Below are 22,887 nucleotides of genomic sequence, written 5' to 3' on the forward strand. Positions count from 1 at the left end.
CAAGCGGACATGCCAATAGCGGCCTGGTAAAGCCCCCAAAATCCCTTACCGCCATGGAGCTAATACCGGCATCGCGTACCACCCGTTAAGAGAATTGAGCAGTGTTCCAACCTGCCACAGGTGGACACAATCAGCACAGGTGGAGGTGATGGAGACTGTGGCAGCACAAAAGGAGCACACCACACCCCTTCATACACTCCTTCCCACACCAAGATGGCCCCAATACTAGCAGCATTACATGGGCTTGAGGATATGATTGCAGCGCAGCTGCAACAACAACAGGCAGTCCAAAGGAGACGCAGGGGCAGGAGGAGGAGGGCAAGACAGGCACAGCAAGCACCACCACATCACCTAGTCATACCACAGAGGCAGCCACCAATCCCCAGGATCAGAGCCAGTCCATTTAACCTAACCCCTGAGCAAATACACACCCTGTACCGTCTGGACCGGGATACCATCACCAGCATCGTGGACATGATACATGATGACATTGTGAGCCTCATAGACATCAGAACTGCCATCCCCCCTCTACTAAAGGTGGTGACTGTGCTCCACTTCCTGGCCACAGGCACCTACTAGCATACAGTGGGGCACATGCATGGCATCTCACAACCAGTATTCTCACGCACGCTGAACCAGGTACTCGATGCCCTCCTGAGGCATGCACCTGAACACATATTCATACCACGGACTGCCCAGGAGATTGCAAACACCAAAGTTGGCTTCTATTCACTGGCAGGCATCCCAAGTTGCATTGGGGCCATCGACTGTACCCATATGGAATTGGTGGTCCCACATCACAATGAAGTTGTCTACCGAAACAGGAAGCAATTCCACTCCATCAATGTCCAAATGGTATGTGACGCTAACAAGATAATCACACATTGTTGTGCCCGTTTCCCCGGATCAACCCATGATTCCATGGTCCTGCGGAACTCAACCATCCCAGGCTACATGGAGCGACAAGCCGGACAACGTTCGTGGCTACTTTGTGAGTAGCAGGGCAAGCACATGGCAGATACATACTCCAACTGGGGTGTGATTGGGGGGGGATAGATACATACTCCAACTGGGTGTAGCTTGTCGTCCGTAGGACAAATGCACATACAGATGTACGCCAATGTCCATCTGGGAAGGCCGCAATGTACCTGAGATGAACCGACATGCAAGTATAAGCTACACAAAATAGAGAACAATCTAGGTCTAGAAACATTAAACATCCATCCACATCCACATTGCACAACATTCAACACCACAAAATACACAAATCTCCTACATGCCGTCAAGATAGTCATACAGAATCAGCGCAGCACAACCATAATAATGCAATTTGCCCTTGAATGCATGCAAAGGGATCACCCCTACCCATAGCATTGTACCACGCACCTATAGCACCACTGAAGTGATGCCTTCCAGCATGGCAACATAAATGTTTGAATGGCAGTACACTAGCAGTGTGGTACCAATTCTGCCTGGGCCCAGGGACACGTAAGACCTGGCCTCACCCAGGACATGTCAATTACTGATGGAGGCATTAATGGGGCATGTTCACTTGCAGGGTCGAGCTCAACTTTGCACATTGCAGTCACACAGATCGTCTGCATGCATGCTGTTAATTGTGGACTTCAATCACAATGCAAAGTCAATTTGTGTGATATGAACAGGCCGCTCTTGAGGTGAACAGTAACCAGACCCCATTCGTCCCCCCATACAGGTGATGCCGGCTATACCCTGAAGAGGTGGCTACTTACCCCTGTACGGAACCCACAGAACAGGCACAAAGAGGACTACAATCGTGCACATACCCGTACCTGCGTCGTGATCGAGCAGACTTTTGGCCTTTTGAAGACACGGTTTAGGTGCATTAGCAGGTCAGGTGGCGCTCTCCTGTATGGCCATAAGAAGGTGGCCAAGATCACCATGGCATGTGGCATGCTGCACAATATGTGTATCAGACGGAATGTGCCACTGTCCCCTGACGTTGAAATAGAAGCACTTGATGAGGATGATGATGGTGATGAGGACGGAGTTGACGGGGATGCAGGTCATGCAAGATGGGATGGCCAGGAGGGATGTGCTGTGAGACAGCATCTGATCAACCAAATATTCTGAGTTACATGTTTTCTTTTTGTAGGAATGTATATGGGTAGTAATGCACTGGTGTCTGTTTGGAAGCGCACAATGGACCCTGTCGCCAATAAAGTACACATACACAATGAAGAAGTCCAAGCCTGTGTATAGATCAAACACCAGTGTATTAAGAAATGTAAAGATGTAAAAGTGCATGTCCCCAGACATCACACCACCCTTCCCCCCACCCCCCACAACAGTCCAAAAACACCCTTCCCCCACCGCCCACAACAGTCCAAGAACACCTTTGCCCCCACCCCCCACAACAGTCCAAAAACACCCTTCCCCCCACCCCCCACAACAGTCCAAAAACACCCTTCCCCCCACCCCCCACAACAGTCCCTTATGTGTCTGGCACAATGTTGTTGTCCTGCTATGCACCTGGAAGCTTGACCATGCAGTCCCTATTCGCCATTGCAACCACCAGCTTTAGGAGGTTGGCTAGACGTGCACCTGGGGGTGCGTGTGGAGCGGCGTAGGGGGCTTGTCTGCCTCGAACTGGCGGATGAGGAAGTGGCTGACTGTCCTGGTGGTGGTGGTGTTGGGAACTGGCGGTCCATTGCGTCCGCGTGAGGACCTCCCTAAGTTGCACAATCTCCCCACACAGCCTGTTGGTACAGGCCTCTATTGCCTCCCTGGAGTGCCTGGCTGTCTCTGTAATCCCCGCCCTGAGACGGGCAGCCTCCTCCACATGCTGCCCAACCAGCACAGTTATGGCTGATGCTGGCCAGGTCAAGGGCACTGTTGCGTTCTGGTGGTGTGGCTGCTGCGCCTTCCGATGCAACCAGGACAACTGGTGAAACCGGTGGGCTACTGAAACCTCCCATGTTGTCCTCGCCAGGGACACTGGACCCAGGTGTCTGCTGTGGTGATGCCTCGGGTGTTCCAGGGGGGCTTGGCGTGTGCATCTCCATGTGGAAATCTGTCGTATCCTCCACATCTGAGAGTGGCGCTGTGGCTGCCACCTCTCCTGTGGAAGTAGTTGCAGCTGAGGGTGGGCCCTCCGTGTCTGGGATCTGTGGTGGTGGGTTCACCTCAGGAGGTGGGGCAGTTGTTGCTGGTATGGACAGTTGCATCTTGGCAGTGGCGCTCCACCGATGTTTGCCACTCTGCATGGGGACTCTTCTCCCTTTGCCCCTTGATGTCGTGGGGTTGTCCCCTGTGTCCTGTGGCCTTGATTTTTTACTCGCAGGGGTTGCCTGAGTTGCAGTGCCAGTATCCTCACTGTCTGTATGTGAGCCTGTCGGGGAAAAAGAAGGGGATGGCATTGGTTACGGTTCTATGTACTTAATGCAGTATACGTCAATAATGCAGTTGTGGGCATTTGGACATCATTGGTAAGGATGCAGGTGATGTGTCTGTTTAGTGGCTCATCCATGCATGGTTGTGTGTGGCACTTGTCTCTGGTGATGTGTGCATGTGTGTGTGTTTGGGTTTGACACTGGCATGGCCAGGGTTGTATGCATCTGTGGATGTTTGGGCATCCATGAGGTGATTCTGGGCTCACATTTGGGGGATCTGAAGATTCACAGTCCATACTTTCATGTGTACACTCACCTCTATCTGAAGTGGGCGCCACGCCATGCTCCATTGTCCCGACTCCCTCTATTGATTCCACTCCAATCAGGTTGGCGCAGGTCTCTTCCCACTCCTTAAATTTAATCATCGAATCAGATCCACCTGCTGTGGCTATGTTGTGGTTCGGAGACAGGATGCTTCTGACCCGGAGGCGGAGATCATCCCACCGCTTTCTGCACTCACGGACATTGCGGGTGGTGGTGCCCACTGCACTCACTTTCAAGGGAACCTCTGCCCAGATTGCCTTCTTTTGGATAAGGGTCTCCCGATGCATGTCGCTCGCAAATACCACGGTGGCATTAGCAGCAAGGGTCTGTGTGAGCATTATTAGCTCCTCTGTGGTGAATCTTTCCTTGCGCTGCCGGTCGGTGGTTTATTTAACGGCCTTAGGCATGGCGAGGGTGTCCCTGTGGATTTCCAATTGCAAGCTACTCAAAACAGGTCCAGGGGGCAGAGGATGGCAATGGATTGTGTTTTTAAAGATGGGCGCCGTGCTCCTTCCCGTTCCTGTGCGATGATGCTATTTCCGGTTCTGCTTTTTAACGGTGACCGCTAATTGCGGTGACCGCTGTTTGCATGTTGCTGGAGGTCGGAAGTGCTATCTGCGCTTTCATCGGTGCCCGTAAGGGTCTTTTTGGGGTCTTTAGCAGCATGGCGGTGGGGTCATTACCGGCATTGCACTATGCTTGTGTCCGCGTACTCGTAATGGTACGCTATTAGCGCCCTCTTGCAAGGGCGGACACCTTAATAACGCCATGCCGGTAATTTGAGATTTTTACCGCACAACGTGTAATGAGGCCCATAGTCTAATGTGTCCAAAATATGGGCTTTATAAAAGCATATGGAGATAATCATGATTTCCATATAGTGATGTAAAACTTAGTGTATTGGGATGTTATGCTCAAACACCTCAATGGGGATCTTGTAGTCTTTTGGTCAAATCCATAATTACCAGCGGGTACTTCAAAGTGGTAGTTGCTCCTGTGAGAAGAACAGGAGATTTAGATTCCGTGTCTGCTAACAGAGTTATATCACTCAAGAGATCTGGATTTTGCACCTTAGCACTATTTAGGAAAGGAGCACAAGAGCGGCCTCCCATCCCGTGCTCGGCTTAATATTGAGTTTCGTTAGCGCAACACTTGTTGCTGCATGCCTTCAGGTGTCATGCCCTAGCATGTGCGTTGCACTAGAGATAGTTGTAGGACTATTTCCTATGTTTACATTTTGTGGATGACAGCATTGTCGCCGTGTTGTATCTAAGCCAAACTATTCTACTGGGGCGAATGCGTGCACCATCTTAATCAAATCAATGTATATGTATTTTCAACACTTGAAGTTATTTGTAGCCAGATGGTTGATGCTTTGGTAATTTAAAAACAGTTTGTTTTAAATTGTCACTATTTGTTAATCTCGACGTGTGTGCAATACATATTGTTTGTTTATTTATTTGTATTGCTCACCAGACCCGAAGTTATCAGGGCGCAGAGGTTACAAGGAAATTCACAGCTTAGGTTACATAAATAAAATTATGCATGGCAAATAGAAGATCAAAATAAACACTATCGATGTTACATTGGATTCTCATTCATAGAGATAATGTTTCAATGTATATTGCTTCATCGATAAAAATGATTATCTGGGGTGTCCAACCCAAACCTCTAAGACGAGATAGCAATACTTTGAGATGGATGGAGATGCAGAATATATTCAAACATCAATAATAAAACTGACTCAGGAAGTTGGCACAGTGCGTCTGTTTTAATATCAATTATCTAAAACAGGGAGTTACAACAAACATCAACGATCTTCGATCTTCTCACTCAATGCATGTCATGAAAAAAACAACTTATACACTAAAACCTTATCATCATTGACGTAAACCTACGTTGCAAACTACAAAAACCTACTTGGGAAGGTGATAGGTTTACAGGGAACATCTAGCTATACGTTCCATACTTGTCAGGGAAGGTGATTGGGCCTCTAACATCAGGTGGGGCAACTAAGCCCTCCTCTAGTGCAGGTCACTACGAACGTCATCAAATACACAATGTCCCATTGGTTATACAAACTATACACTCGAGGAGCCCTCTCAGCAACTTCCATTTCATCGTTGTAGGAGAAGCACTGTCTAGGAGGACCGTCCCAGCAACTACGATGAGAACAGGAAGCAATATTGATGCGCCCATCCTGTACCATGCACACCGCTGAGGATCACATTCCCGCCCTATATTGCTACCTCTGTGCATGGAAAACGCAGTCGCAGTCCACTGTTCTAACATACGGCTGTTTTCAACTCAACGTGGCCTTTTGTTTATGCATCCATGGCAACTTCTGCAATGGCCACTGCATTTTGCATGCACTCGTAGAGTGCTGCCTACACAGATGATTGGCTCCCTGTGGGTATTTCACCAGACCGACCCCACCGGAGGATGAAGCCGTCCCCATTTCCTCCAAGGTCCGTTTTTATAAAGCCCTGTCCCAAGCCTGTCAGAGCCGGGAGGACTGGAGGGCTGCCCTGCACATTCTGGTCTTCCCATTTAGCCACCATTAACACATAGGGCTCAACACCAGAACTTTGCGGACCTATGAATTCTCCTGTTTAATCCTGTGGTAAGAGTGCTTTAACTACATGCATGAACCCCTCACTTGGCCAGTTTAGGGCATCTTTAGTGATACCTCAAATGTAGGCTTCACTGCTGAGATCTTTCTGTCCAGCGCTCCGCTCTTGTGTATATCCCACCCCAACACTGTGCTCCTTTCCTGTATCGTTGCATCTTCGCATCTTACCGCATGGTAGCTATCCCATCACATATCCCCCCGCAGCCTGAGCCTAACGCTGCATATTGGGCACCTCCACTGCGCCCGTTTGGGAGCCTGCCTGGGATCTACTCTAATCCTTCTGCCATGGCTCAGTCGTACTCTGTTTAGAGGGTGTTCGCCTAGAGCCTAAGAGGGTTTTATTCCTCATCTATTTGTTTGCAACCCATTTATGTCTTGCCACTCCTGTTCTTGTGAACTTCTACTAAAAGCATCACCCTAAATAAGTACTTCTAATTATTGAATTTTCATGTATTGTATAACTCGGGTCGCAGCAGACTCCATGCCTGTTCCTCCTAGAAAGAGGATTCTACAGTATCTACGCTTATTGTGCACGTGACTGCTAATGGCACATTACCCTGTATACCTGAACTGCTGTTTATTGTGCCTGCGACTGCAAATCGCACACTACCTTGTATACCTTAACCGTGATCATTGTGCTTGTGACTCCTAATTGCATATTACACTGTATACCCGAACTGTTGCTTATTGTGCACGTGATAGCTAATTGGACACTGCATTGTATACTCAAGTGCTTTTTATGTTGTCCAAAACCACTAATTCCCCAATACATTGTTATACCTTGTGCCCACATCTTATGACATTTACCTGCATTGTTACCAATCAGATACACTGTTCCCCGATAGCTCCAACCTACCCACAGTAAGACTAGACCAACCTACACATTTTAATGGCAATAGTACTGTATGCACAACCTATGAAGTCCAACTAGCACTGCCTCCTATCAATACTTACCTGCACTGTAGCTGTTTTACTAGTGTCACTGTCTGCCCTCTTCTCCTCAGATCCTAGCATGGCTAAGGAACCACTTCAATCAGGAGACATTCCCTCTACCCACTTCCTGCCATCGTTTTTCTGCAAACCACTTGACCCCTCTGCCCATCATCACAGCACCACCACGCTCTTCCTTAACCACTCAGCCAACAGACTACAGAGGCTCAGAAGCCGCACCAAACCACTCCATCACATCAAGCGCCCTAGATCGACTGGCACTAGAAACAAACTTCTAGGTCAGCGTTCCCGCCATGCCGTAGAAGCTAGCTATCTCAAATTCCAATACAATGTCCACAACCTTGGGTGCCACCAACCCTTATCGCAGCCAGTTCTACCAAGGACCGAATGTCTACCCAGCCATCCGCATGCAATAAAAAGACAATGCCAGAACTCTTTCCCCTTCAAACTGCCCTGATAAATGTGATTGAAATTCATGACTTACTCACCAACCTGGACTTGGATGCACTACCAATTACCGAAACATGGCTTCATGAAGCCTCGGGAACATCCATCTCTCTAGTCCTCCATCTTTAGACAAGACAGACCAGTGGCCAAAGGTGGGGGAGTAGCCCTCATAGTCAAAGACACTCTAGCAGTAGGACAAACCACATCATTTCTTGGAAAGAAGGTAGACACCCTCACGGTCAAACTCGTTGTCTATCCCAACTGCACCATTGCGATACACATAGGAAACCGGCCGCCAGGCCCACTAATTGACTTCCATGACAATCTACTACATCTTCTCAGGGATAATCTAAAAAGCACCACGAAATCCATTCTCCTAGGGGATTTCCACCTAGGTTTTAATGATCACAAAGACAAACAAGCTAAGTCCTTAGCTAACGCCCTGCAGGACCTTGGCTTCCAGCAAAAAGTAGTATACCCTACCCACTCCAACGGTCGCATCCTATACTGGGCAGTAGACCACAACTGTGGTGTGAACATCAGTTCCAATACTCCATCCCCATGGACCGACCACCACCTCATCCACTTCTCCATCCCCACCAGCAGCATTATTCCTAAATCTTCCATGCCTGTTCCACCTGCCCTATTGAGATACGCCTGTAACCCCACTAAAGACAGGATCCATCATTTCTTAGAGATTCCAGCTCTCAAGCCTCCTTTTGCCCCAGACTCGTCTGTACTCGCTGAGCTCTACAACACCACTGCAGTAGAAGCCATTGCCCCGCTAGAGAACAAGAAAGCCAAAAAAAAGAAACACTCAAATATGTGACTCTCACCTGAGCTCAAAGAACTACATGCCCTCAAGCGCAAAACACTTGGCAAATGATATGATATGATATGATAGTTTATTTATATAGCACCTATACACAATGTGTTTTCAAAGCGCTTCAAGGCAAAGGAGGGAACAAGGGAAAATACAATGACATTCAACAGGCCATGAACAGTAAGGATGTGAAACTAACTATCGTACTCGGCCTGATGACATTTCAGATAGTGCAAGAGCTAAGGCAAAGATAAGGAAGAGAGGGGGAAAGTGGGAAGGAAATGGAAACAGACAGGCAACTACCGTACTAGGCCTGACATTTCTGGTAGAGCCAGAGAAAAACAAGAGGTGAGGGAGAGGGGTGCAGAAAGGTAGGGGAGGAACAAAACAAGCGACTATCATACTAGGCCTGACAACATTTCAGAAAAAAACAGTAAGGGGAGGGAGGAGGAGACAGACGTGGTTGCTATCATACTAGGTCCAGGGACAATTCTGATAAAGTAAGTGCATAGAAGAATGTAAGGGGAGGAGATAGGAAAAGGGAGAAGGGAAAGGAGGAGAGAACAGAGAGTTATCAGTCAAAAGAGTGGAGAAGTAAGAGGGGAGAGTAAATACAATTGCAGAGGTCAGTAGTAACACATAATGTTACAAGCCAGGATACAAGATGAAGATGGGAACATGGCAAGGGGACCCACAGGATGCCACTTTAAATATCTTCAGCCTGTAACAATAGGATCTCTAATGCTACTTCTGAATCCAAAGAGCTGTTTTCCATCCTCAAAGAACTAGGCACACCAGTCACGAACACACAGGATGTTGTTAAAGATTAATCCTGGTGCACTAGTGTCAATGCCCACCATAAGGCCCTATCCAAAGACAACGTGCCTGCGTCTCATACGACTAGCACAGAAACCAAAGCGAAACAACTTTTCTCATTTAGGGAAGTTACTGAAATAGAAGTACTTGACATCATCCGGCATATCAAACTATCCAACTGCAAGGGCGATGTCTGCCCAGCCAACCTTATTAAAGAGTGTGCAGATACCCTAGCACCACTCTTGACATCTTTCATCAATGCTTCATTCAACTCCAATACCGTCCCGGCATGCCTCAAAGAGGCATGGATATGGCCACTTTTAAAAAAAACCTTCCTTGGACTCAGAGACACCTAACAATTACAGACCCATCACCACTGTCCAATTTCCTTTAAACATTCTGGATAAAGTTGCCTATAGACGAATCCAGCACCTTCTGGAAGCAAATAGCATCCTTGGCAAGAGAGAATCTGGTTTCCGCCCAGGCCACGGGACTGCCTTACTCGATCTCAAAATCCAACTCAGTGATATAATGGATAAAGGTAAGCCGGCACTTCTCCTGCTCTTAGATTTGTCGGCTATGTTTGATCTCATTGACCATGAAACCTTATGTAAACTACTCAAAAATGCTGCCCACTTCTCCCTGGATGTCACATCTTGGATCCCCTCCTTCCTGAAGGGGAGACATATAAGAGTCTTCTTAGGCCATGCGTGCGCAGCAGGGCTACCATTGGGGCCAAACTGGACTAAAGTAACACCCTTTTCATTGGCACTTCTGCCATAAACCTCAATAGGCTACAAGTCAGTCTGAATAATGCTCTCGGAGCTGCACTGAACATTTCTAAATGGGAACACCTCTCACAGGCTAGAAGAGATGCACACTGGCTGCCAGTCAACAATTGCATTCTATTTAAAACCATGGCCATCACACACATGTGCCTCTCCCGTACTGCCCCACCTACCTATCAGAGATATTAATACCAGTGACCTCCTCTAGCCTCATTCGCGGACACCACTCCAACCAGATTTTCATCCCCATGTTCAAAAGAGCGAAAGCGGGTGGTTCCAGCTTCCAACATCTAGCACCTAAAAATTGGAATGCTTTGCCTACAGCACTCAGAAAGGAAGCTTCTTACACAGTCATCCGTAAAGCTCTCAAGACCATACTCTTCAATTAGTTCAAGCGTGCTACTTCATTGTCACTACAGATGCCAGCTCTCAACCTGTACCACAATTTAGCATGTATTCCTATAATTGCTGGTGTGGTTAACTTGGTTTCCCTGTTTCCATGGAAGCATTAAGCCTACACCCCACTACTGTGACTGGTAATTATATATCTCTGTTATCCTCTGTTTCGCCTTCTGCAATGAAGTCTTCCCCACTATATTAGCCACTATGATCTGACTCCATTGTAACCAAGGAACAGTTCGCTATCACCAACATGAATTTGCAACTTTTTAACTCTCACTGCAAGTATTAACCATGATTGTCTGTCATCACTACCATGTATATTTCGAGCAACTAATTAAGCATACTGTAACAGCGCCACAATGCCTAAGGGCAGTTTGGTACGCTTTATACATTTAAAGAAATAAATAAATATAGGGCTCTCTATTATGTGTCCCTCTATAATTGGTTGGCACCCTCCTACCCCTCAGTAATATTCCACACACGCACGCAGCATGCAGGCTGGCATCCAGGTGCTGGTGGGCTGGTCATAACCATAGCTTCCCACCAATTAGCTTGTCATCCATCATCACCCTTGCAGTCTGCTAGTCAATTAAGGCTTTGAACTTGACCTTGGAAATGTTCTCTGTGCTTGAGAATAAGGGGAGTATAGGCATGCTCTGTCTTCTTGGTTTCGATACAGCTCATCCCAGTGTCTATTTTCATCCAACAACGTGACTGCCATACGTTTTTGGGTCTTTCTGCATTTAAATGATGAACCTCTGACGTCTTCAATGTTCTCACGCCTCACCTAAAACAGGAGTTTTGTTCTTTTGTTCTTTTCACATGTTCTGTAACTACTGCTCGAACATTCAGGCCCACGGTGGCCTTGACATCCTGGTCTTGGGCCAACCTTGCCTTTCCTTGATTCACAACCATGGTTAAGCTTCCAATTTATAACTGCGACACACCAAAAAATCATTACTTCTCACAGAGTCCAACTCTGCTAAAGTGCATTGTGAAATGACCCATAGTCCTTACATTTCCTATGGATATACGTTGTTTTCAATTGCTGCAATCTATTTACTACATAGCCAGCCTTTAAGAATAATTCGTCTACTTTCCTCACTGCATCTGTACAATTGTAAAACGAGTTGACTTTTTCTTCATTATTTCTGTAGCATGAACATCTTCATCTCGAGCCCAAAATGTTGCTCATCTTTGACACCTATTCTTTAGTGCCTATAGAATGTCTATGGTCTCCAGTTTCTTGTCTCTTCTCTAGGTGCATCAGCCCTGCTCCTCATGACGTCACCAATCTTCTCCGTTGCTCAGTTTTCACACTTCCTCCAGGTTTTCATTCAAATGGCCATCATATTGTCGTGAATGCATGTATGGCTTCTTCAATGGGAACCCTACTGCCAAGATTCTCTTTGGTATAGATTTGGTATAGATATTCTCACTGGCATTGCACGTGTCTCACACATTGGCTCCCAACATATAGACAGCTTGGGGGAGGAGCTTTGGGTGGGCGTACCTGGCTCCACCTCTACACTCCCCCTTCTGGTGATTAATGGACCGTTCTCTCATCAGTCTTCACATCTAGACATCCTCGTCTGAGGAAATGTTTCTTTGTGACCCATATCATATGAATCCTGCTGATTTCACATGCTCATCAGTACTCCAGGCCATACGCATGCATTGACCACTTGGACTGCAGTGAATCCATTTCCCCACGTACTTCTTGTGGTTCTTTGGGTACAGGAACTTTGTTTCCTCAGGTGCATGAAAGCAGGCCTTCAAGTAGTCTCTGATTTCGTCATCTGTTAGATCTATGGTTAGCTCTTTGGTCTTCCATCCTGATTCAACATCAATCATGATCTTCATTCATACAGATTTCTTTGCAGTCTTCTTGCATTGTGAGATTATTATCCTGACACACAAAATCCAAGCAATATCATCACCATCAGAGCTCCAAGGAACTTGAACATATCTGCCATCCATTGTGGAACCCACGAGAATATTGATCCAAACCAACTGTCACCAATAATCATTTATCATCTGGACATGTAAGTTGGTCACCATCAATATGGCCTCTGTCAAGGTGCCATTCTCGTCGTTGTGAGAAGATATAAATGTGCAACATGATTCTCCAATTTTGGCACAAACACCTCCATCTATAGCTGTGATCATGTCCAGGACGGATCTGTTCAGAAGAGTCATCAGTCGTATGGCTCTCAGGTCTTCCTTGAAGGCATTGAATCCCTTTATGGTAGTGTTGATCGTCTGCAACAATTCCCATCTGGTTAATTGTAACCACTTAGTATTTGCATCTGTCTGGATCCTGGGCATCAAGATTATCATGAATATGGATGAAGTCTTACTAAACAATATGTGCTCATATGGGATGGAATCAAAGGCTTCTATTGACTTGGCTGAGAAATAGTTATCTCTCTTCATTTGATTAAGGAGTTCAGCAGATCTCTTCTTCCTCAGGTGAGCGTCTGCTTTTGGAAACTCGCCAATGTTTAGGTCACATTCAGGAATCACCAATGCTGGAACATGGACGTTTATTATAGAACATAGTAGTCTCCCATCCTTGGGCAGATTCATATAAGCTCTGGGTCCACAAGACCAGTAGTGATTCATTATCACTTCTGTTCCAATGCTCATTCCTGGTGCGTCAATGATTTGACCACAATTCTGGTTTTCTCCAAGTTAAACATAGCTTTGCACTATCCAGAGGCACTATCTGCAAGGGCCCTCTTTTATCTTTGATCCATGTCAGTAGTTTAGCAAGTCTCGGCCATAGAGGTTTTCATCCATTCTCTATATTGTCAAAAGTCGGTTTATAGTATCCAATTACTACCTAAGCTCTGCAGATGCCCAAATCTGCGTTTGGCCTCTGTTCCTCCAACTTTGAAGGTCTTCTGCTGATTTTCCTGGACTCTCAAGTCTTCTGTTTACTTCCCATCTGATTCTAGCCCCTTTCACTCCATGCTGTTGTGTAAGAGGATTCAATTCAACACTACAGCTAAGTCAATGCTTAGTCTGGGATACTGAATGGAAACCCTTATTGATATATCTTTATGTCCAGTTCATGCGTTCTGGATGACTACCCCTATATAACACCCCTCTCTTTGAATAACCCTGACCCCACTGAGCCAAGAAGTAGTTCTGTTTTGCAAGTTAAAAGGTTTATTTGATAATTTAAACAATAGATATATATATATCACCCTTTATAATAATTTAATAATTGAATATCACACCTAATCTGAGCAGTAATCAATAATGGATAGTCTGGCACTAGCACACTTCTTTATAATCAATGATGAGTGGTTATAGGATGGATAAAATAGCAACAATACTTTATGGTTTCAAATGGATGCAAGGTGGAATAAAAATGCAGTACAGAAAATACTCAATATGCGTTCAACAAAACAATGTAATCACTTTTCTCTGGCAATCCCCTCCCCCCTTTATGCAATGCAAGGAAATGGAAGGATAGCACACAGTTCTCAGAAATGCAATCAACTGTAATTCAGTTCACCCCTGCAAGCTTACACTACAGAAGTTGGAAACACAGGCCCAAAATGCTTTTATATGCGCTGGCAATGAAGTGAGGAATATGCTGAAATGCTTTTAATTCCCTCTAGGAGGTTCTGGGTGAGTCAAATATACTTGGGATGAGTTCAGGCTAACTTTAGCAAGGATCTAGGAGTAACTAGCAGGTTAAACGAATTTTTGGCAAATGAAAGCAAGAAAACTGCTTTTTTCACACGTGGATAAATTGGCAAATCGCGATTGTGGCAAAAGTATCGGGGGTAGGAATGCGGTTCTAGGTTCGTAGGAAAGCCACGATTCTCAGCTTTCAGAGGAAAGTCTCTAGGACAAACGGTTACGGAGATATAAACGATTAAATAAAGGTAGTTTTTCGGATTTGGAATGTTAAAATTCAAAGTGACAAGTGCAGCTTGCAACTAGAAAATGACAGGTGACAGCTTTACAAATGACAGGTGACAGTTAGGAGGCAGTTCTACTTAGATTAAATTAGCTTGAATTATATTATTTTAACTAAGAGATTGGTTCTGCACAGTTCTGCTAGGTACTCACACTATATTCTTGAATTAAATGGGCCTCGCCACGGATCTGGTCAGGATTTAGACTGGACTCTGGTCTGGTCTCTGCACTTCACAGTGATCTGGGTCTGCTCTCTCTCTCTCTGGATTCTGGAGATTGATGGATTTGAAGTCTGGATCTTTCTGCACAGCTTTCTCTAGAGATTGATGGAGGTAAAGTATGGATTTTCCCGGCAGAGCGTCCCGCAGCAAATGGATTTGAAGGTCCCTATCTGTCCTGTCTGTCTGCTTTTATGTGTTTTGAAAATGGGTGTGTGTGCAGCATCACTAGGCTCTACCCCTCTCCACTTGTCATTGGCCACTTCATCCGCTTTCCCTTGATTGGGGGAATGAAATGAAGTGTCATCATGATGAGGTCTGTTTATGATACAGAGAACCCACCCCTGTCAACTTACACACAATCTATAGTTTGACCCAAAAGACATATTTGCACAGGTACACATTTGTTTAAAATTACATGCACCCTTCACATATCACAGGAGGTATACCCTGTCCAAATCTGCTCTTCCTGGGAGCTTGCATTCAGAAATGGCGACATTTGCACTTTTTAACTGGTTTGCAATACCGGACATTACCCCAAATTTACACACATGTGCGCAAGGAGTATGGACATTAATTGATGAAGTGTCAGATTTTTAACTGCACACATTTTGAGTAATATCCTCTTTTCCGCTAAAACCCCCCTGAACATACCACCGGGTCCTAACACGTCTTAAAATGTGGGCAGAAAAATCACAAGAATTATGGTATCATTTAAATAATTTTCACAAGTCCGCTCTATGAATGATCCAACCATATTCTGACTACAGGGGTGTGTCTTTTCAGGTCACATGGTACAGAAACCAGTCTTTCCAGTTTCTGCCAAGCTCAGAGACCCTGCCCCTCCCAGCTTCTGCCAAGAGGAAGCTGTTTTACGACATCTGCAATAAACCATCTGCCTGGGTGAAGGGGGTTGCATTGTTCAGAGCTCCTGTATTCTGTGGGGGCTCCCCTTAATTCAATTATCAGAGAGATGGCATATCCTTAGTGTGGCCAGCAGGAAACAGCCAGGCCTGGGATGTTACTTGTGAATCAAGTTTCACTCCTGATGGGGGTAGTTGCCAGGCAAAATTGGAATCTCTTTAAGCCAGTTTTTAGCCACATGTCGTTTCTGTTCCCCAGTTTTCTGCATTCAAATAACTAACCATTTTTTACATATGCAGCTAGAATGCTGATTCTAAGTTTAAAACTATGACATTTAAACAATTTCAGCCTATGTGACACTCAAAAGTAGGTCACTCATTTCTTTTAAACATTTAGATTTTTAGTGTCTTTCAGTCCAAATTTACTTAAACTGTTGAAATCCACAGCTCAGCCAGTCTTGTTATAAACCTTCAAGTCACTTCAGAATATAACTTTTCATCCTCTTTCCAGATTTTGTATGCCCACAAGACTTTATTCTGCCAGATGTCCGCTGGTGTTCAGTGAGATTTTTCGATGTGTTGCAAATAGGCATTTTGAGCTGGCATTCAGAGAAACAAAAGGTGATTTTAAAGTGCGGTTTTTCCTTTGGCACACATTTCACTCATGGCACCCCGGCCCATCCTGCTTGCATTGGTGGGTGGCAAGTTAGGAAACCATTTTAGTGTGCACAACTGCGCGGTTTTCATAGATTCTGGCGCACATGTGGGCTTTTTCGGCCATCTTGGATTTCCTAAGCCCACAGCACCAAATGTTGTAGCATAATAGTCCAAATGTGGGTCAGAACACCCAACAAACCCCCCCCGCCCGACGGCAGTTGGATTGAGTCGAGGGGATGTCGGGTGCACAAGGGTTTTGACCCACGCACTGGTATGTCCGCATAATCTTCTTCCAATTCTGCAAATGGCACAGTTCAGCATCTTTTCCTCCATCCGGTACTGATCGATCGGTTCTCCTCGCCGGTCCTGATGGGAGTATTGGGCGGTACACTGGGCCCCTTGCGTCTCTGCTCCCGGTCTCCGGATCGTCCTCCTTGGCCCGTCTCCAGGTTTTCTTTCTCCTAGGACGACAAAGGGAGAGCGGCAATACCTATTCATAAACATTTGTCCACCACTGTTGAGATAGTGGGGCAGCATATGCATTTCATCATAACGAAACATTACATTCTTATTTTGAAAAAAAAACAGTATAACTAAGAGACAGTTTCATGCAAATCACAATATTTTAGAGACTAGATGTGGTATGTTTTATGGTTGGAACTGAATTAGTCTGAGACAGTACCCGCTAGGATTCCAGAGGATTCCTCCAGTGTGCCTGGGATGGCAACACTTCAACTGGTTAATGTGCACCCACTTGTCTTCCCCCTCTGCCAAACCGCCTTTGGGGATGCGGATCTTGTAGGCCACAGGGGAGATTTTGTCTATAATCTCATAGGGTCCCTTCCACAAAAAATTTTCGCTGTTTGGCCTGGTTCCTTTGGAAATTGTATAGATAGACCCGGTCCCCCACCTGATATTCCTTCCTGGAAGTCTTCAGGTCATAGTGGGTCTTCATGCTATCAGCTGATCTTTCTAGATTCCGCTGAGCATAAGCAAAAGCATGTTGAAGGTGTTTCCTTAAATTCTCAACATACTCATGAGTTGTGGAGGCATTTATTAGGGTCTGCTCTTGGGTCCTGTAGAGCAAATGCTGAGGAAGCACCATCTTGCGCCCAGTCATCAACTCAAATGGTGACATTTTGGTTGCAGATGAAGGGGTAGATCTGATGGCCATTAGGACCAGAGGTAATCGGATATCCCAACTTGGCCCAGAATCTGCCACAAACTTTTTTAAGATGCTCACAATTGTCCGGTTGTAGCGTTCCACTGCTCCAGAAGAAGCTGGCCTGTAAGCAATATGTAACTTCCTTTTGACCCCCAGTATCTCCCACATCTTTGTCATTACTTCACTGGTGAAGTGGCTACCTCTGTCTGACTCAATCCTTTGAGGTAGACCAAAACGGGAAAAGATGTGGTTAATCATCAAGGCAGCTGCCGTTTCTGCCTTGCAGTTTGGGGCTGGGAGACATTCCACCCACTTGGTAAACAAGCATGTCACAGTCAACATGTACTTATTCCCCCTAGCAGAGCGAATCACAGGGCCTACAAAGTCGATTTGTAAATCTGAGCATGGCAGTGTCATCCCCCTCTTTTGGAGAGGCGCACGGTGTGTGAGGGATGTCGGCTGAAATTGTGCACACACAAGACAACCCTTCAAGCATTGGTCGAGGTCCTGCCCCATGTGTGGCCAGTATGCAACCTCTCTTAAGATTTCCAATGTTGTGTGAAACCCCCTATGACCGGCGGTGGCCGCATCATGGGCATGACTTAACATCAGGCTTCGGAATGAGGTAGGACCCACCCACTGATCGTGGCCAGCTTTGGATTTCCTTACCAGCAAACCGTCTTGGATTCGGAACATTTTTGGACATTTCATCAACACTCTTAGGTCCTCTTTCCCAATGTAATCGGTACCCGTCAGGGGATAGTTCTTAGGGTCCTCAAGGTGCTCGTAAAATTTACCAATTATTGGATCCCCCTTCTGAGCGGTAATCAAATCAGCATCAGGGGTCTCCTTACTCCATTGTGCAATTGGAAGGTCGTTGTGAGCATTTGTCTGGGACCTAGTGATAGCAGTGACCTGGATTTCCCCCAACAGGGACTCAATCTCAATTAGATTCCCTTGGATGGCCCCGGTTTTGGCCAGCTGATCAGCTAAGTCATTTCCAGTTTTGTCTGTTCCCTCTACTTTGGAATGACCCTTGATCTTTTTCCAATAGATGGTCATCTCATTCGAGGTGACCAGATCATCAATGTTTTGGATCAACTTCCCATGTTTCAAGGGTTTGTTGTTAGCACATAACATGCCTCTGGTTTTCCAATTAACCAGGTGCTCCACGAACCCGTTCCGTACATAATCCGAATCTGTGATTATGACCAGTTCGTGGAGTTGATGCTGGACAGCAGTGAGGATGTCCTGATGCACAGCCATCAATTCTGCCACCTGACTACTTTCGGGACCAATTTTGTATCCAGCGGAGGGTTCTGGGAACTCCTTCACCCATGCATTCCCTACGCCAGCCACCAGTTCTTTCTCCCCGTTGTTGTCAACATGGTAAGAGCATCCATCCACATAGCCAGTGGGCATTCCCTCACACTTGTCTTCTTCAAAGACTTTGTGTGGGGAATTAAGGTATGCCTCCATGTTGTCCTTGATTTTTAGACTTTCGTCCTCGAGACAGTTTTCTCTGGCACAATCATGCAAGTCAGCCAGACCTTGCGCAAGGGGACTCTTCTTGTTTTGGCCATATCTGACCTCCACAGGAAAACCTTGCATTGACAGAATCCAGGAAGTAATTCGGGAATTACTCACATTTCCGGCCCGGATTCTGTCACTTTGGAGATATTGCAGAGGCTGGTGTGGAGTCTCCACTATGATGTGTTCCCCCTGGATAAACGGGCGGTAATTCTTCAATGCCCACACCGTTGCCAGGAGTGCCTTCTCACAATCGTTGAATTTTTCCTCCACAGAGGATAAAGTTTTGCTCGCATAGGAGATTACTTTATTGACCTTGTCATGCTTTTGGTATAATACTGCCGTCAAGCATGTATTAGAGAACCCCGTCTCCAGGAAGAACTCCTTGTTTCTGACATGGTAAGCTAGGCAGGGCGCTTGTGAGAGGCTTCTTTTGAGTTGTCTTACTGCCTCGGCTTGTTCTGGACCCCATTCCCACTTGACCCCCCCTTCAGGAGATGTATCAGGGGTCTGGTGATCTCTGCGTAGCCCTCAATGAACTTTCTGCTGTAATTAGTCAGTCCAAGGAGGCTCCTTAGTTCCTGCAGAGTTGTGGGGTCTTTCAGTTTCTGAAGTGCTTCCACTTTCTTTTCCTGGGGACAGAGACCCTGAGGAGTAATCTCATGTCCCAAGAAATTAACACGGGTTCTACACCACTGTGCTTTCTGAAAGGAAAGTTTTGCTCCGGCGGCCCTCAACTGTGTCAGAACATAACAGATCTCCGCTATGTGTTCCTCCACAGATGAACCTTTGATGAGGACATCATCTACATAAGCCAGGTTACCCCTCGCACCCAGGTCGGGCATGGCCTTATGTAGGAAAATGTTGAATTCATTGTCGGAGTTGAGGTATCCGAAGGGAGTCCGGGTCCATGTGTACTGCTGGCCCCCAAAGGTAAAAGCCAGTTTGTATTGGTCCTCCCTGCTGACAGGCACGGTCCAGTATCCATTGGTCAGGTCTATTGCAGTGAACACCTGTGACCCCTGGATCTGGGCCAGCCCTTGGTCAATGTAGGGCAGAGGCCATCGGGAAGTATGGACCCGTTTGTTGAGCTCCCTAAGGTCAGCGCAGAGTCTCCACTGGCCGTTTGGCTTCAATATTCCCAGCACCGGATTATTGAAGGTGCTGTGGACTGGACGGATTATTCCCCGGGACTCAAGGTTCTTAATTATTTCAGTAAGGGACTCCATTGATGCGAGAGGCAAGCGATATTGCTTCACAAACACAGGAGTCATGCCAGGGTCCATGGGGATTGTTGTTGTGTGGATGTCAGTGCGACCATAGTCATATGAGTCTACCGCAAAGAGATCTTGGAAATCCAAGAAAACTTGTTTCAACTTTTGCTTTTGTTCCAGAGTCACACAGGCATCAGCTAGGTTGACTCTCTCTTCCACCATCTGCCTGAAGCCTGGAAAGACTTCTGGTTTGGCTATTTCAGCGGCCTCCTCCAGCTGGGTGGAGAAGTCCCTGGTCAGAGTGCTGATTTGGACTGGAGGCTTCAGGTGGGAAAGGCAGCCCTCATGGACCTGGAAAATCACCTCATCCCTCCTGAGGTCACAAGTCACATCTTCCTTACCATAAGGGCAAGAAGTGTACACCAGGAAGTTCCCCCCATGCCGGGTAAAACTCCTGTCTGGTGTTGTATTGTCCTCACTGTCACTGTCAAAGCAGTCCTTGGGGATTGGCCCTAACAGTTCATTACCTAAATCTATGGAAAAATGTCGGTCATCAACCGCCATTCCAATAATGGTGCCTGCGGCTAGAGTAATACTCTTTAAGTCGCTGTTATCCACCTCTATTGGAATGGTGTCATGTTCTATGTTGACTAATGGTGTTGGGTTTACCCCCAACCCTTGCTGTTGGAGAGAAGCATTTAGATGTATGTAAGCATCAGGGTTTTGCAAATATTGTCCTCTTTTAACTTTCACTTCCAGGGAGAATTGTCGAGTCCTTTCTGGGATGGTGACTTCCTCTTTGATCTGAATTTCAACTGCATAAGGTAGCAATTGAGCTGACCTAAATGCTTTTTCCGGATCATCAAAGCCCATGGGATTATCCGCTAATCGGGACCAAGCTTTGAAGTTTATTAAGTCCAAACTAATGGCAAAGCGATTGAGAATGTCACTGCCTAAGTAAAAGGCGGCAGGGACGTCTCGCACGACCCAATTGTGGACTATGCTCTTGTTGCCAATGGAGATTTTGAGCATACACCTGCTTGGCAGGAGATGTTTGGAATTAGGTGCTTCCAGGTCCATTTCGCATTTATCTATCAGTTTGAAGGTGGGAATGGCTGGATATTTTGGGAGTTGGCAGAACATGGCTTCGCTGATGAAGCTCTTACCGTGGTTCACACACACTCGAGCGAGAACAGAGTCCTTCCCCTCATTTAACTGGATAGGGATGAACAACTGCTCTCCAATTTGTTGAATATCAGCCAGGCTCTGAGCTGATTTCACATCTTTCTGGACTATAGGAGTGGGAGTTTCTGATTGTGGATTAGTATAGAATCTCAGAGTGTTTCCTTCCAGCGTGGAGTACCACTTTAGACTGGAAGGAAGGTTGATTTTCAGAAATACAGAGGACCCTCCATCACCAGTCTGTTGTCCTACTGCTATTACTGTCACGTCTGGAATTTGGCTATTCTGGAAGTGAAATTCTACTTGGTCAGATTTTTGTTCAACCATGTGGCAGGTGCCGTTTAAACTAACATGGTTGACACTCTGTTTTAATTTTATTGGTCGGCTAGTCTGGGTCCAGAGGACCTTGTTTACGCAATCTATTAAGGGTGACTACCTCCTCAGGAGGTCATTCCCCAGTAAACAAGGGGTGCCCTCTGGAGTCACAACTATGACCGGGTGTTTCAACTTGTGTCGCCCAATTTTAATGTCCAAATCTGCCGTCCCCTCGACGGGAATTTCCTTCCCGTAAAAGTTCTGGAGTTGTCCAGGAAGTGAGGTGAGAGGAATTTGGTAATTCCATCCCCTTCCTGCATTCAGTTCATCAAAGGCCCTTCTGGACAGAAGGGTAGCTTGAGATCCAGTGTCCACCAGTGCCAAAATTGTGCCCTGCCCCTGTACTTGTACCGGGGCATAATATCTTCCCTCCTTCTCCTCAAGGGGGCACAGATAATGCACATTTTTGGACAACTGGTGGGCTAACTTTCTGGTTTAGGACATTGCTAGAGAAGAGATTTGGGCAGAATTCTGTGGAGAGCCTTGGGAATCTGGAAGAAAAAGTTGGCAACTGAGATCAGAGCCATTGTGGGTTCCCCTGGCTCCGGTTCTGGGACGCCCCGCCCTTTTTAGAGGCAGCCACCAGGATGGGTTTGAACCAGGGGATTTTCTTGCTGTTGGTTCTGGGATGAGATGGTGGGCGGCGGTAGCTCAGTCTCCACACCTCCCCAGTCTGGATTTGCATCCCTAGGGACCCATTTTTCTTTGGGAGGAGTTCCCCCCTCTCTGAAGGAGAAGATCCTTTTCCCAGGATCCTCTGAGGATCCCTCTCCCTCAAATTGGAAGATCTGTACCTCCTCCTCAAACTGAGTCTGTTTGGGTCTTTTGTTTCTCCTACCCCCCCTCTGCTCCTTAGGAGGCAGACTTTCAGGGGCAAGAGATTTTGTTTCCGGTTCCTGGGTTTCCAGGGGCTGTTGAAAAGTGAGGAAGGAAGCTTCCTCCAAGGCTTTACACCCCCCTTCCCCTTGTGCCTCCTCCCTGGGAACCGGTGAGTTATCGGGGTGCTGCCCCCGTCATTGTTCTGGAGCACCAGGTCCAGAGTTGTGTGCGTTCTGCGCCGGCATGCCGATCTGAGGGTTCTGCTGAGCCCTCAGTATGTGACCCAGATCCCGCGCCATGTTTTGAACCTGGCGCTCTAACTGGGAAACCCGCTCAGGCTGATACGGGGCCCTGTTTTCTCTCCTGGGCTGATC

The sequence above is a fragment of the Ambystoma mexicanum genome, chromosome 5p (assembly GCF_040938575.1).
Source record: "Ambystoma mexicanum isolate Mex_15411 chromosome 5p, UKY_AmexF1_1, whole genome shotgun sequence".
Classification (NCBI taxonomy): domain Eukaryota; kingdom Metazoa; phylum Chordata; class Amphibia; order Caudata; family Ambystomatidae; genus Ambystoma; species Ambystoma mexicanum.